General features: G+C 49.0%; 25 non-coding genes and 4 pseudogenes across 25 annotated transcripts; all 29 read right to left on the reverse strand.

The window, feature by feature from the left end:
- Positions 1-161: 161 nt before the first annotated feature.
- LOC128486743 (5S ribosomal RNA) lies at positions 162-280 on the reverse strand. Its single transcript, XR_008353025.1, has one exon. It is a non-coding gene; the product is annotated as a 5S ribosomal RNA (ribosomal RNA).
- Positions 281-495: 215 nt separating this feature from the next.
- Positions 496-614, reverse strand: LOC128486423 (5S ribosomal RNA). The gene has a single exon (XR_008352721.1). It is a non-coding gene; the product is annotated as a 5S ribosomal RNA (ribosomal RNA).
- A 215-nt stretch (positions 615-829) lies between these two features.
- Positions 830-948, reverse strand: LOC128486956 (uncharacterized; annotated as a pseudogene).
- Positions 949-1202: 254 nt separating this feature from the next.
- LOC128485606 (5S ribosomal RNA) lies at positions 1203-1321 on the reverse strand. The gene has a single exon (XR_008351936.1). It is a non-coding gene; the product is annotated as a 5S ribosomal RNA (ribosomal RNA).
- Positions 1322-1539: 218 nt separating this feature from the next.
- On the reverse strand, positions 1540-1658 carry LOC128485256 (5S ribosomal RNA). Its single transcript, XR_008351601.1, has one exon. It is a non-coding gene; the product is annotated as a 5S ribosomal RNA (ribosomal RNA).
- Positions 1659-1912: 254 nt separating this feature from the next.
- Positions 1913-2031, reverse strand: LOC128488442 (5S ribosomal RNA). Its single transcript, XR_008353855.1, has one exon. It is a non-coding gene; the product is annotated as a 5S ribosomal RNA (ribosomal RNA).
- Positions 2032-2267: 236 nt separating this feature from the next.
- LOC128486857 (5S ribosomal RNA) lies at positions 2268-2386 on the reverse strand. The gene has a single exon (XR_008353133.1). It is a non-coding gene; the product is annotated as a 5S ribosomal RNA (ribosomal RNA).
- Positions 2387-2635: 249 nt separating this feature from the next.
- On the reverse strand, positions 2636-2754 carry LOC128485730 (5S ribosomal RNA). Its single transcript, XR_008352058.1, has one exon. It is a non-coding gene; the product is annotated as a 5S ribosomal RNA (ribosomal RNA).
- A 216-nt stretch (positions 2755-2970) lies between these two features.
- On the reverse strand, positions 2971-3079 carry LOC128487453 (uncharacterized; annotated as a pseudogene).
- A 282-nt stretch (positions 3080-3361) lies between these two features.
- On the reverse strand, positions 3362-3470 carry LOC128487387 (uncharacterized; annotated as a pseudogene).
- A 248-nt stretch (positions 3471-3718) lies between these two features.
- Positions 3719-3837, reverse strand: LOC128485423 (5S ribosomal RNA). Its single transcript, XR_008351759.1, has one exon. It is a non-coding gene; the product is annotated as a 5S ribosomal RNA (ribosomal RNA).
- Positions 3838-4070: 233 nt separating this feature from the next.
- LOC128485841 (5S ribosomal RNA) lies at positions 4071-4189 on the reverse strand. Its single transcript, XR_008352168.1, has one exon. It is a non-coding gene; the product is annotated as a 5S ribosomal RNA (ribosomal RNA).
- Positions 4190-4419: 230 nt separating this feature from the next.
- LOC128485435 (5S ribosomal RNA) lies at positions 4420-4538 on the reverse strand. The gene has a single exon (XR_008351770.1). It is a non-coding gene; the product is annotated as a 5S ribosomal RNA (ribosomal RNA).
- Positions 4539-4765: 227 nt separating this feature from the next.
- LOC128485258 (5S ribosomal RNA) lies at positions 4766-4884 on the reverse strand. Its single transcript, XR_008351603.1, has one exon. It is a non-coding gene; the product is annotated as a 5S ribosomal RNA (ribosomal RNA).
- A 211-nt stretch (positions 4885-5095) lies between these two features.
- Positions 5096-5214, reverse strand: LOC128486479 (5S ribosomal RNA). Its single transcript, XR_008352774.1, has one exon. It is a non-coding gene; the product is annotated as a 5S ribosomal RNA (ribosomal RNA).
- Positions 5215-5426: 212 nt separating this feature from the next.
- Positions 5427-5545, reverse strand: LOC128486619 (5S ribosomal RNA). The gene has a single exon (XR_008352906.1). It is a non-coding gene; the product is annotated as a 5S ribosomal RNA (ribosomal RNA).
- Positions 5546-5757: 212 nt separating this feature from the next.
- On the reverse strand, positions 5758-5876 carry LOC128485259 (5S ribosomal RNA). Its single transcript, XR_008351604.1, has one exon. It is a non-coding gene; the product is annotated as a 5S ribosomal RNA (ribosomal RNA).
- Positions 5877-6115: 239 nt separating this feature from the next.
- Positions 6116-6234, reverse strand: LOC128488443 (5S ribosomal RNA). Its single transcript, XR_008353856.1, has one exon. It is a non-coding gene; the product is annotated as a 5S ribosomal RNA (ribosomal RNA).
- A 212-nt stretch (positions 6235-6446) lies between these two features.
- On the reverse strand, positions 6447-6565 carry LOC128486145 (5S ribosomal RNA). The gene has a single exon (XR_008352458.1). It is a non-coding gene; the product is annotated as a 5S ribosomal RNA (ribosomal RNA).
- Positions 6566-6783: 218 nt separating this feature from the next.
- On the reverse strand, positions 6784-6902 carry LOC128486359 (5S ribosomal RNA). The gene has a single exon (XR_008352660.1). It is a non-coding gene; the product is annotated as a 5S ribosomal RNA (ribosomal RNA).
- A 215-nt stretch (positions 6903-7117) lies between these two features.
- LOC128487610 (uncharacterized) lies at positions 7118-7226 on the reverse strand (annotated as a pseudogene).
- A 257-nt stretch (positions 7227-7483) lies between these two features.
- On the reverse strand, positions 7484-7602 carry LOC128486303 (5S ribosomal RNA). The gene has a single exon (XR_008352607.1). It is a non-coding gene; the product is annotated as a 5S ribosomal RNA (ribosomal RNA).
- A 248-nt stretch (positions 7603-7850) lies between these two features.
- On the reverse strand, positions 7851-7969 carry LOC128486031 (5S ribosomal RNA). Its single transcript, XR_008352351.1, has one exon. It is a non-coding gene; the product is annotated as a 5S ribosomal RNA (ribosomal RNA).
- Positions 7970-8184: 215 nt separating this feature from the next.
- On the reverse strand, positions 8185-8303 carry LOC128486273 (5S ribosomal RNA). Its single transcript, XR_008352579.1, has one exon. It is a non-coding gene; the product is annotated as a 5S ribosomal RNA (ribosomal RNA).
- A 221-nt stretch (positions 8304-8524) lies between these two features.
- LOC128484868 (5S ribosomal RNA) lies at positions 8525-8643 on the reverse strand. The gene has a single exon (XR_008351232.1). It is a non-coding gene; the product is annotated as a 5S ribosomal RNA (ribosomal RNA).
- Positions 8644-8855: 212 nt separating this feature from the next.
- On the reverse strand, positions 8856-8974 carry LOC128486732 (5S ribosomal RNA). Its single transcript, XR_008353015.1, has one exon. It is a non-coding gene; the product is annotated as a 5S ribosomal RNA (ribosomal RNA).
- Positions 8975-9204: 230 nt separating this feature from the next.
- On the reverse strand, positions 9205-9323 carry LOC128486767 (5S ribosomal RNA). Its single transcript, XR_008353047.1, has one exon. It is a non-coding gene; the product is annotated as a 5S ribosomal RNA (ribosomal RNA).
- Positions 9324-9544: 221 nt separating this feature from the next.
- On the reverse strand, positions 9545-9663 carry LOC128486336 (5S ribosomal RNA). Its single transcript, XR_008352638.1, has one exon. It is a non-coding gene; the product is annotated as a 5S ribosomal RNA (ribosomal RNA).
- Positions 9664-9878: 215 nt separating this feature from the next.
- LOC128485260 (5S ribosomal RNA) lies at positions 9879-9997 on the reverse strand. The gene has a single exon (XR_008351605.1). It is a non-coding gene; the product is annotated as a 5S ribosomal RNA (ribosomal RNA).
- Positions 9998-10000: the final 3 nt, after the last annotated feature.

Below are 10000 nucleotides of genomic sequence, written 5' to 3' on the forward strand. Positions count from 1 at the left end.
ATTCTGTTGCTGCTGCTGCTGCTTGTCGTCAGACAGAAAGAATTATAAGCCCTGGGACAGGACAGAGAAGGTGAGAAGGTTCAAATAAGGGTTTAAAGCTTTGATGATGAGCAAGAAACACATGGCAAAAAGCTCTCCCCGGACTGTGAGAAAAAATTAAAAGCCTACAACACCTGGTATTCCCAGGCGGTCTCCCATCCAGGTACTAACCAGGCTCAACCCTGCTTAGCTTCTGAGATCAGACAAGATCAGGCGCTTTCAGGGTGGTATGGCCACAGGTGTGAAAGCTTTTTATTTTACTTCTCTTATTCTGTTGCTGCTGCTGCTGCTGCTGCTGCTGCTGCTGCTGCTGCTGCTTGTCGTCAGACAGAAAGAATTATAAGCCCTGGGACAGGACAGAGAAGGTGAGAAGGTTCAAATAAGGGTTTAAAGCTTTGATGATGAGCAAGAAACACATGGCAAAAAGCTCTCCCCGGACTGTGAGAAAAAATTAAAAGCCTACAACACCTGGTACTCCCAGGCGGTCTCCCATCCAGGTACTAACCAGGCCCAACCCTGCTTAGCTCCCAAGATCAGACGAGATCGGGCGCTTTCAGGGTGGTATGGCCGCAGGTGTGAAAGTTTTTTATTTTACTTCTCTTATTCTGTTGCTGCTGCTGCTGCTGCTGCTGCTGCTGCTGCTGCTGCTGCTTGTCGTCAGACAAAAATAATTATAAGCCCTGGGACAGGACAGAGAAGGTGAGAAGGTTCAAATAAGGGTTTAAAGCTTTGATGATGAGCAAGAAACACATGGCAAAAAGCTCTCCCCGGACTGTGAGAAAAAATTAAAAGCCTACAACACCTGGTATTCCCAGGCGGTCTCCCATCCAGGTACTAACCAGGCCCAACCCTGCTTAGCTTCAAAGATCAGACGAGATCGGGCGCTTTCAGGGTGGTATGGCCTCAAGTGTGAAAGTTTTTTATTTTACTTCTCTTATTCTGTTGCTGCTGCTGCTGCTGCTGCTGCTGCTGCTGCTGCTGCTGCTGCTGCTGCTGCTGCTGCTGCTGCTGCTGCTGCTGCTGCTTGTCGTCAGACAAAAAGAATTATAAGCCCTGGGACAGGACAGAGAAGGTGAGAAGGTTCAAATAAGGGTTTAAAGCTTTGATGATGAGCAAGAAACACATGGCAAAAAGCTCTCCCCGGACTGTGAGAAAAAATTAAAAGCCTACAACACCTGGTATTCCCAGGCGGTCTCCCATCCAGGTACTAACCAGGCCCAACCCTGCTTAGCTTCCGAGATCAGACAAGATCGGGCGCTTTCAGGGTGGTATGGCCGCAGGTGTGAAAGTTCTTTATTTTACTTCTCTTATTCTGTTGCTGCTGCTGCTGCTGCTGCTGCTGCTGCTGCTGCTGCTGCTGCTTGTCGTCAGACAGAAAGAATTATAAGCCCTGGGACAGGACAGAGAAGGTGAGAAGGTTCAAATAAGGGTTTAAAGCTTTGATGATGAGCAAGAAACACATGGCAAAAAGCTCTCCCCGGACTGTGAGAAAAAATTAAAAGCCTACAACACCTGGTATTCCCAGGCGGTCTCCCATCCAGGTACTAACCAGGCCCAACCCTGCTTAGCTTCCAAGATCAGACGAGATCGGGCGCTTTCAGGGTGGTATGGCCGCAGGTGTGAAAGTTTTTTATTTTACTTCTCTTATTCTGTTGCTGCTGCTGCTGCTGCTGCTGCTGCTGCTGCTGCTGCTGCTGCTGCTGCTGCTGCTGCTGCTGCTGCTGCTGCTGCTGCTTGTCGTCAGACAAAAAGAATTATAAGCCCTGGGACAGGACAGAGAAGGTGAGAAGGTTCAAATAAGGGTTTAAAGCTTTGATGATGAGCAAGAAACACATGGCAAAAAGCTCTCCCCGGACTGTGAGAAAAAATTAAAAGCCTACAACACCTGGTATTCCCAGGCGGTCTCCCATCCAGGTACTAACCAGGCCCAACCCTGCTTAGCTTCCGAGATCAGACGAGATCGGGCGCTTTCAGGGTGGTATGGCTGCAGGTGTGAAAGTTCTTTATTTTACTTCTCTTATTCTGTTGCTGCTGCTGCTGCTGCTGCTGCTGCTGCTGCTGCTGCTGCTGCTGCTGCTGCTGCTGCTGCTTGTCGTCAGACAGAAAGAATTATAAGCCCTGGGACAGGACAGAGAAGGTGAGAAGGTTCAAATAAGGGTTTAAAGCTTTGATGATGAGCAAGAAACACATGGCAAAAAGCTCTCCCCGGACTGTGAGAAAAAATTAAAAGCCTACAACACCTGGTATTCCCAGGCGGTCTCCCATCCAGGTACTAACCAGGCCAAACCCTGCTTAGCTTCCAAGATCAGACAAGATCGGGCGCTTTCAGGGTGGTATGGCCGCAGGTGTGAAAGTTTTTTATTTTACTTCTCTTATTCTGTTGCTGCTGCTGCTGCTGCTGCTGCTGCTGCTGCTGCTGCTGCTGCTGCTGCTGCTGCTGCTGCTGCTGCTGCTGCTGCTTGTCGTCAGACAAAAAGAATTATAAGCCCTGGGACAGGACAGAGAAGGTGAGAAGGTTCAAATAAGGGTTTAAAGCTTTGATGATGAGCAAGAAACATGGCAAAAAGCTCTCCCCGGACTGTGAGAAAAAATTAAAAACCTACAACACCTGGTATTCCCAGGCGGTCTCCCATCCAGGTACTAACCAGGCCCAACCCTGCTTACTTTCCGAGATCAGACGAGATCGGGCGCTTTCAGGGTGGTATGGCCGCAGGTGTGAAAGTTCTTTATTTTACTTCTCTTATTCTGTTGCTGCTGCTGCTGCTGCTGCTGCTGCTGCTGCTGCTGCTGCTGCTTGTCGTCAGACAGAAAGAATTATAAGCCCTGGGACAGGACAGAGAAGGTGAGAAGGTTCAAATAAGGGTTTAAAGCTTTGATGATGAGCAAGAAACACATGGCAAAAAGCTCTCCCCGGACTGTGAGAAAAGAAAAAGCCTACAACACCTGGAATTCCCAGGCGGTCTCCCATCCAGGTACTAACCAGGCCCAACCCTGCTTAGCTTCCGAGATCAGGCACTTTCAGGGTGGTATGGCCGCAGGTGTGAAAGTTCTTTATTTTACTTCTCTTATTCTGTTGCTGCTGCTGCTGCTGCTGCTGCTGCTGCTGCTGCTGCTGCTGCTGCTGCTGCTGCTGCTGCTGCTGCTGCTGCTGCTGCTGCTGCTGCTGCTGCTGCTGCTGCTGCTGCTTGTCGTCAGACAGAAAGAATTATAAGCCCTGGGACAGGACAGAGAAGGTGAGAAGGTTCAAATAAGGGTTTAAAGCTTTGATGATGAGCAAGAAACACATGGCAAAAAGCTCTCCCCAGACTGTGAGAAAAGAAAAAGCCTACAACACCTGGTATTCCCAGGCGGTCTCCCATCCAGGTACTAACCAGGCCCAACCCTGCTTAGCTTCCGAAATCAGGTGCTTTCAGGGTGGTATGGCCGCAGGTGTGAAAGTTTTTTATTTCACTTCTCTTATTCTGTTGCTGTTGCTGCTGCTGCTGTTGCTGTTGCTGCTGTTGCTGCTGTTGCTGCTGCTGCTGCTGCTGCTGCTGCTGCTTGTCGTCAGACAAAAAGAATTATAAGCCCTGGGACAGGACAGAGAAGGTGAGAAGGTTCAAATAAGGGTTTAAAGCTTTGATGATGAGCAAGAAACACATGGCAAAAAGCTCTCCCCGGACTGTGAGAAAAAATTAAAAGCCTACAACACCTGGTATTCCCAGGCGGTCTCCCATCCAGGTACTAACCAGGCCCAACCCTGCTTAGCTTCCGAGATCAGACGAGATCGGGCGCTTTCAGGGTGGTATGGCCGCAGGTGTGAAAGTTTTTTATTTTACTTCTCTTATTCTGTTGCTGTTGCTGCTGCTGCTGCTGCTGCTGCTGCTGCTGCTGCTGCTGCTGCTGCTGCTGCTTGTCGTCAGACAGAAAGAATTATAAGCCCTGGGACAGGACAGAGAAGGTGAGAAGGTTCAAATAAGGGTTTAAAGCTTTGATGATGAGCAAGAAACACATGGCAAAAAGCTCTCCCCGGACTGTGAGAAAAAATTAAAAGCCTACAACACCTGGTATTCCCAGGCGGTCTCCCATCCAGGTACTAACCAGGCCCAACCCTGCGTAGCTTCCGAGATCAGACGAGATCGGGCGCTTTCAGGGTGGTATGGCCGCAGGTGTGAAAGTTTTTTATTTTACTTCTCTTATTCTGTTGCTGCTGCTGCTGCTGCTGCTGCTGCTGCTGCTGCTGCTGCTGCTGCTGCTGCTGCTTGTCGTCAGACAAAAAGAATTATAAGCCCTGGGACAGGACAGAGAAGGTGAGAAGGTTCAAATAAGGGTTTAAAGCTTTGATGATGAGCAAGAAACACATGGCAAAAAGCTCTCCCCGGACTGTGAGAAAAAATTAAAAGCCTACAACACCTGGTATTCCCAGGCGGTCTCCCATCCAGGTACTAACCAGGCCCAACCCTGCTTAGCTTCCGAGATCAGACGAGATCGGGCGCTTTCAGGGTGGTATGGCCGCAGGTGTGAAAGTTCTTTATTTTACTTCTCTTATTCTGTTGCTGCTGCTGCTGCTGCTGCTGCTGCTGCTGCTGCTGCTGCTGCTGCTGCTGCTTGTCGTCAGACAGAAAGAATTATAAGCCCTGGGACAGGACAGAGAAGGTGAGAAGGTTCAAATAAGGGTTTAAAGCTTTGATGATGAGCAAGAAACACATGGCAAAAAGCTCTCCCCGGACTGTGAGAAAAAATTAAAAGCCTACAACACCTGGTATTCCCAGGCGGTCTCCCATCCAGGTACTAACCAGGCCCAACCCTGCTTAGCTTCCAAGATCAGACGAGATCGGGCGCTTTCAGGGTGGTATGGCCGCAGGTGTGAAATTTTTTAATTTACTTCTCTTATTCTGTTGCTGCTGCTGCTGCTGCTGCTGCTGCTGCTGCTGCTGCTTGTCGTCAGACAAAAAGAATTATAAGCCCTGGGACAGGACAGAGAAGGTGAGAAGGTTCAAATAAGGGTTTAAAGCTTTGATGATGAGCAAGAAACACATGGCAAAAAGCTCTCCCCGGACTGTGAGAAAAAATTAAAAGCCTACAACACCTGGTATTCCCAGGCGGTCTCCCATCCAGGTACTAACCAGGCCCAACCCTGCTTAGCTTCAAAGATCAGACGAGATCGGGCGCTTTCAGGGTGGTATGGCCGCAGGTGTGAAAGTTTTTTATTTTACTTCTCTTATTCTGTTGCTGCTGCTGCTGCTGCTGCTGCTGCTGCTGCTGCTGCTTGTCGTCAGACAAAAAGAATTATAAGCCCTGGGACAGGACAGAGAAGGTGAGAAGGTTCAAATAAGGGTTTAAAGCTTTGATGATGAGCAAGAAACACATGGCAAAAAGCTCTCCCCGGACTGTGAGAAAAAATTAAAAGCCTACAACACCTGGTATTCCCAGGCGGTCTCCCATCCAGGTACTAACCAGGCCCAACCCTGCTTAGCTTCCAAGATCAGACGAGATCTGGCGCTTTCAGGGTGGTATGGCCACAGGTGTGAAAGTTCTTTATTTTACTTCTCTTATTCTGTTGCTGCTGCTGCTGCTGCTGCTGCTGCTGCTGCTGCTGCTTGTCGTCAGACAGAAAGAATTATAAGCCCTGGGACAGGACAGAGAAGGTGAGAAGGTTCAAATAAGGGTTTAAAGCTTTGATGATGAGCAAGAAACACATGGCAAAAAGCACTCCCCGGACTGTGAGAAAAAATTAAAAGCCTACAACACCTGGTATTCCCAGGCGGTCTCCCATCCAGGTACTAACCAGGCCCAACCCTGCTTAGCTTCCAAGATCAGACGAGATCGGGCGCTTTCAGGGTGGTATGGCCGCAGGTGTGAAAGTTTTTTATTTTACTTCTCTTATTCTGTTGCTGCTGCTGCTGCTGCTGCTGCTGCTGCTGCTGCTGCTGCTGCTGCTGCTGCTGCTGCTGCTGCTTGTCGTCAGACAAAAAGAATTATAAGCCCTGGGACAGGACAGAGAAGGTGAGAAGGTTCAAATAAGGGTTTAAAGCTTTGATGATGAGCAAGAAACACATGGCAAAAAGCTCTCCCCGGACTGTGAGAAAAAATTAAAAGCCTACAACACCTGGTATTCCCAGGCGGTCTCCCATCCAGGTACTAACCAGGCCCAACCCTGCTTAGCTTCCGAGATCAGACGAGATCGGGCGCTTTCAGGGTGGTATGGCTGCAGGTGTGAAAGTTCTTTATTTTACTTCTCTTATTCTGTTGCTGCTGCTGCTGCTGCTGCTGCTGCTGCTGCTGCTGCTTGTCGTCAGACAGAAAGAATTATAAGCCCTGGGACAGGACAGAGAAGGTGAGAAGGTTCAAATAAGGGTTTAAAGCTTTGATGATGAGCAAGAAACACATGGCAAAAAGCTCTCCCCGGACTGTGAGAAAAAATTAAAAGCCTACAACACCTGGTATTCCCAGGCGGTCTCCCATCCAGGTACTAACCAGGCCCAACCCTGCTTAGCTTCTGAGATCAGACAAGATCAGGCGCTTTCAGGGTGGTATGGCCACAGGTGTGAAAGCTTTTTATTTTACTTCTCTTATTCTGTTGCTGCTGCTGCTGCTGCTGCTGCTGCTGCTGCTGCTGCTGCTGCTTGTCGTCAGACAGAAAGAATTATAAGCCCTGGGACAGGACAGAGAAGGTGAGAAGGTTCAAATAAGGGTTTAAAGCTTTGATGATGAGCAAGAAACACATGGCAAAAAGCTCTCCCCGGACTGTGAGAAAAAATTAAAAGCCTACAACACCTGGTATTCCCAGGCGGTCTCCCATCCAGGTACTAACCAGGCCCAACCCTGCTTAGCTTCCAAGATCAGACAAGATCGGGCGCTTTCAGGGTGGTATGGCCGCAGGTGTGAAAGTTTTTTATTTTACTTCTCTTATTCTGTTGCTGCTGCTGCTGCTGCTGCTGCTGCTGCTGCTGCTGCTGCTTGTCGTCAGACAAAAAGAATTATAAGCCCTGGGACAGGACAGAGAAGGTGAGAAGGTTCAAATAAGGGTTTAAAGCTTTGATGATGAGCAAGAAACACATGGCAAAAAGCTCTCCCCGGACTGTGAGAAAAAATTAAAAACCTACAACACCTGGTATTCCCAGGCGGTCTCCCATCCAGGTACTAACCAGGCCCAACCCTGCTTACTTTCCGAGATCAGGCGCTTTCAGGGTGGTATGGCCGCAGGTGTGAAAGTTCTTTATTTTACTTCTCTTATTCTGTTGCTGCTGCTGCTGCTGCTGCTGCTGCTGCTGCTGCTGCTGCTGCTGCTGCTGCTGCTGCTGCTGCTGCTGCTGCTGCTGCTGCTTGTCGTCAGACAGAAAGAATTATAAGCCCTGGGACAGGACAGAGAAGGTGAGAAGGTTCAAATAAGGGTTTAAAGCTTTGATGATGAGCAAGAAACACATGGCAAAAAGCTCTCCCCGGACTGTGAGAAAAAATTAAAAGCCTACAACACCTGGTATTCCCAGGCAGTCTCCCATCCAGGTACTAACCAGGCCCAACCCTGCTTAGCTTCCGAGATCAGACAAGATCGGGCGCTTTCAGGGTGGTATGGCCGCAGGTGTGAAAGTTCTTTATTTTACTTCTCTTATTCTGTTGCTGCTGCTGCTGCTGCTGCTGCTGCTGCTGCTGCTGCTATTGCTGCTGCTGCTGCTGCTGCTGCTGCTGCTGCTTGTCGTCAGACAGAAAGAATTATAAGCCCTGGGACAGGACAGAGAAGGTGAGAAGGTTCAAATAAGGGTTTAAAGCTTTGATGATGAGCAAGAAACACATGGCAAAAAGCTCTCCCCGGACTGTGAGAAAAAAATAAAAGCCTACAACACCTGGTATTCCCAGGCGGTCTCCCATCCAGGTACTAACCAGGCCCAACCCTGCTTAGCTTCCGAGATCAGACGAGATCTGGCGCTTTCAGGGTGGTATGGCCACAGGTGTGAAAGTTCTTTATTTTACTTCTCTTATTCTGTTGCTGCTGCTGCTGCTGCTGCTGCTGCTGCTGCTGCTGCTGCTTGTCGTCAGACAGAAAGAATTATAAGCCCTGGGACAGGACAGAGAAGATGAGAAGGTTCAAATAAGGGTTTAAAGCTTTGATGATGAGCAAGAAACACATGGCAAAAAGCTCTCCCCGGACTGTGAGAAAAAATTAAAAGCCTACAACACCTGGTATTCCCAGGCGGTCTCCCATCCAGGTACTAACCAGGCCCAACCCTGCTTAGCTTCCAAGATCAGACGAGATCGGGCGCTTTCAGGGTGGTATGGCCCCAGGTGTGAAAGTTTTTTATTTTACTTCTCTTATTCTGTTGCTGCTGCTGCTGCTGCTGCTGCTGCTGCTGCTGCTGCTGCTGCTGCTTGTCGTCAGACAAAAAGAATTATAAGCCCTGGGACAGGACAGAGAAGGTGAGAAGGTTCAAATAAGGGTTTAAAGCTTTGATGATGAGCAAGAAACACATGGGAAAAAGCTCTCCCCGGACTGTGAGAAAAAATTAAAAGCCTACAACACCTGGTATTCCCAGGCGGTCTCCCATCCTGGTACTAACCAGGCCCAACCCTGCTTAGCTTCCGAGATCAGACGAGATCGGGCGCTTTCAGGGTGGTATGGCTGCAGGTGTGAAAGTTCTTTATTTTACTTCTCTTATTCTGTTGCTGCTGCTGCTGCTGCTGCTGCTGCTGCTGCTGCTGCTTGTCGTCAGACAGAAAGAATTATAAGCCCTGGGACAGGACAGAGAAGGTGAGAAGGTTCAAATAAGGGTTTAAAGCTTTGATGATGAGCAAGAAACACATGGCAAAAAGCTCTCCCCGGACTGTGAGAAAAAATTAAAAGCATACAACACCTGGTATTCCCAGGCGGTCTCCCATCCAGGTACTAACCAGGCCCAACCCTGCTTAGCTTCCAAGATCAGACAAGATCGGGCGCTTTCAGGGTGGTATGGCCGCAGGTGTGAAAGTTTTTTATTTTACTTCTCTTATTCTGTTGCTGCTGCTGCTGCTGCTGCTGCTGCTGCTGCTGCTGCTGCTGCTGCTGCTGCTGCTTGTCGTCAGACAAAAAGAATTATAAGCCCTGGGACAGGACAGAGAAGGTGAGAAGGTTCAAATAAGGGTTTAAAGCTTTGATGATGAGCAAGAAACACATGGCAAAAAGCTCTCCCCGGACTGTGAGAAAAAATTAAAAACCTACAACACCTGGTATTCCCAGGCGGTCTCCGATCCAGGTACTAACCAGGCCCAACCCTGCTTACTTTCCGAGATCAGACGAGATCGGGCGCTTTCAGGGTGGTATGGCCGCAGGTGTGAAAGTTCTTTATTTTACTTCTCTTATTCTGTTGTTGCTGCTGCTGCTGCTGCTGCTGCTGCTGCTGCTGCTGCTGCTGCTTGTCGTCAGACAGAAAGAATTATAAGCCCTGGGACAGGACAGAGAAGGTGAGAAGGTTCAAATAAGGGTTTAAAGCTTTGATGATGAGCAAGAAACACATGGCAAAAAGCTCTCCCCGGACTGTGAGAAAAAATTAAAAGCCTACAACACCTGGTATTCCCAGGCGGTCTCCCATCCAGGTACTAACCAGGCCCAACCATGCTTAGCTTCCAAGATCAGACGAGATCGGGCGCTTTCAGGGTGGTATGGCCGCAGGTGTGAAAGTTTTTTATTTTACTTCTCTTATTCTGTTGCTGCTGCTGCTGCTGCTGCTGCTGCTGCTGCTGCTGCTGCTTGTCGTCAGACAGAAAGAATTATAAGCTCTGGGACAGGACAGAGAAGGTGAGAAGGTTCAAATAAGGGTTTAAAGCTTTGATGATGAGCAAGAAACACATGGCAAAAAGCTCTCCCCGGACTGTGAGAAAAAATTAAAAGCCTACAACACCTGGTATTCCCAGGCGGTCTCCCATCCAGGTACTAACCAGGCCCAACCCTGCTTAGCTTCCAAGATCAGACGAGATCGGGCGCTTTCAGGGTGGTATGGCCGCAGGTGTG

This window comes from Spea bombifrons, chromosome 3 (genome assembly GCF_027358695.1).
Source record: "Spea bombifrons isolate aSpeBom1 chromosome 3, aSpeBom1.2.pri, whole genome shotgun sequence".
Taxonomy (NCBI): domain Eukaryota; kingdom Metazoa; phylum Chordata; class Amphibia; order Anura; family Pelobatidae; genus Spea; species Spea bombifrons.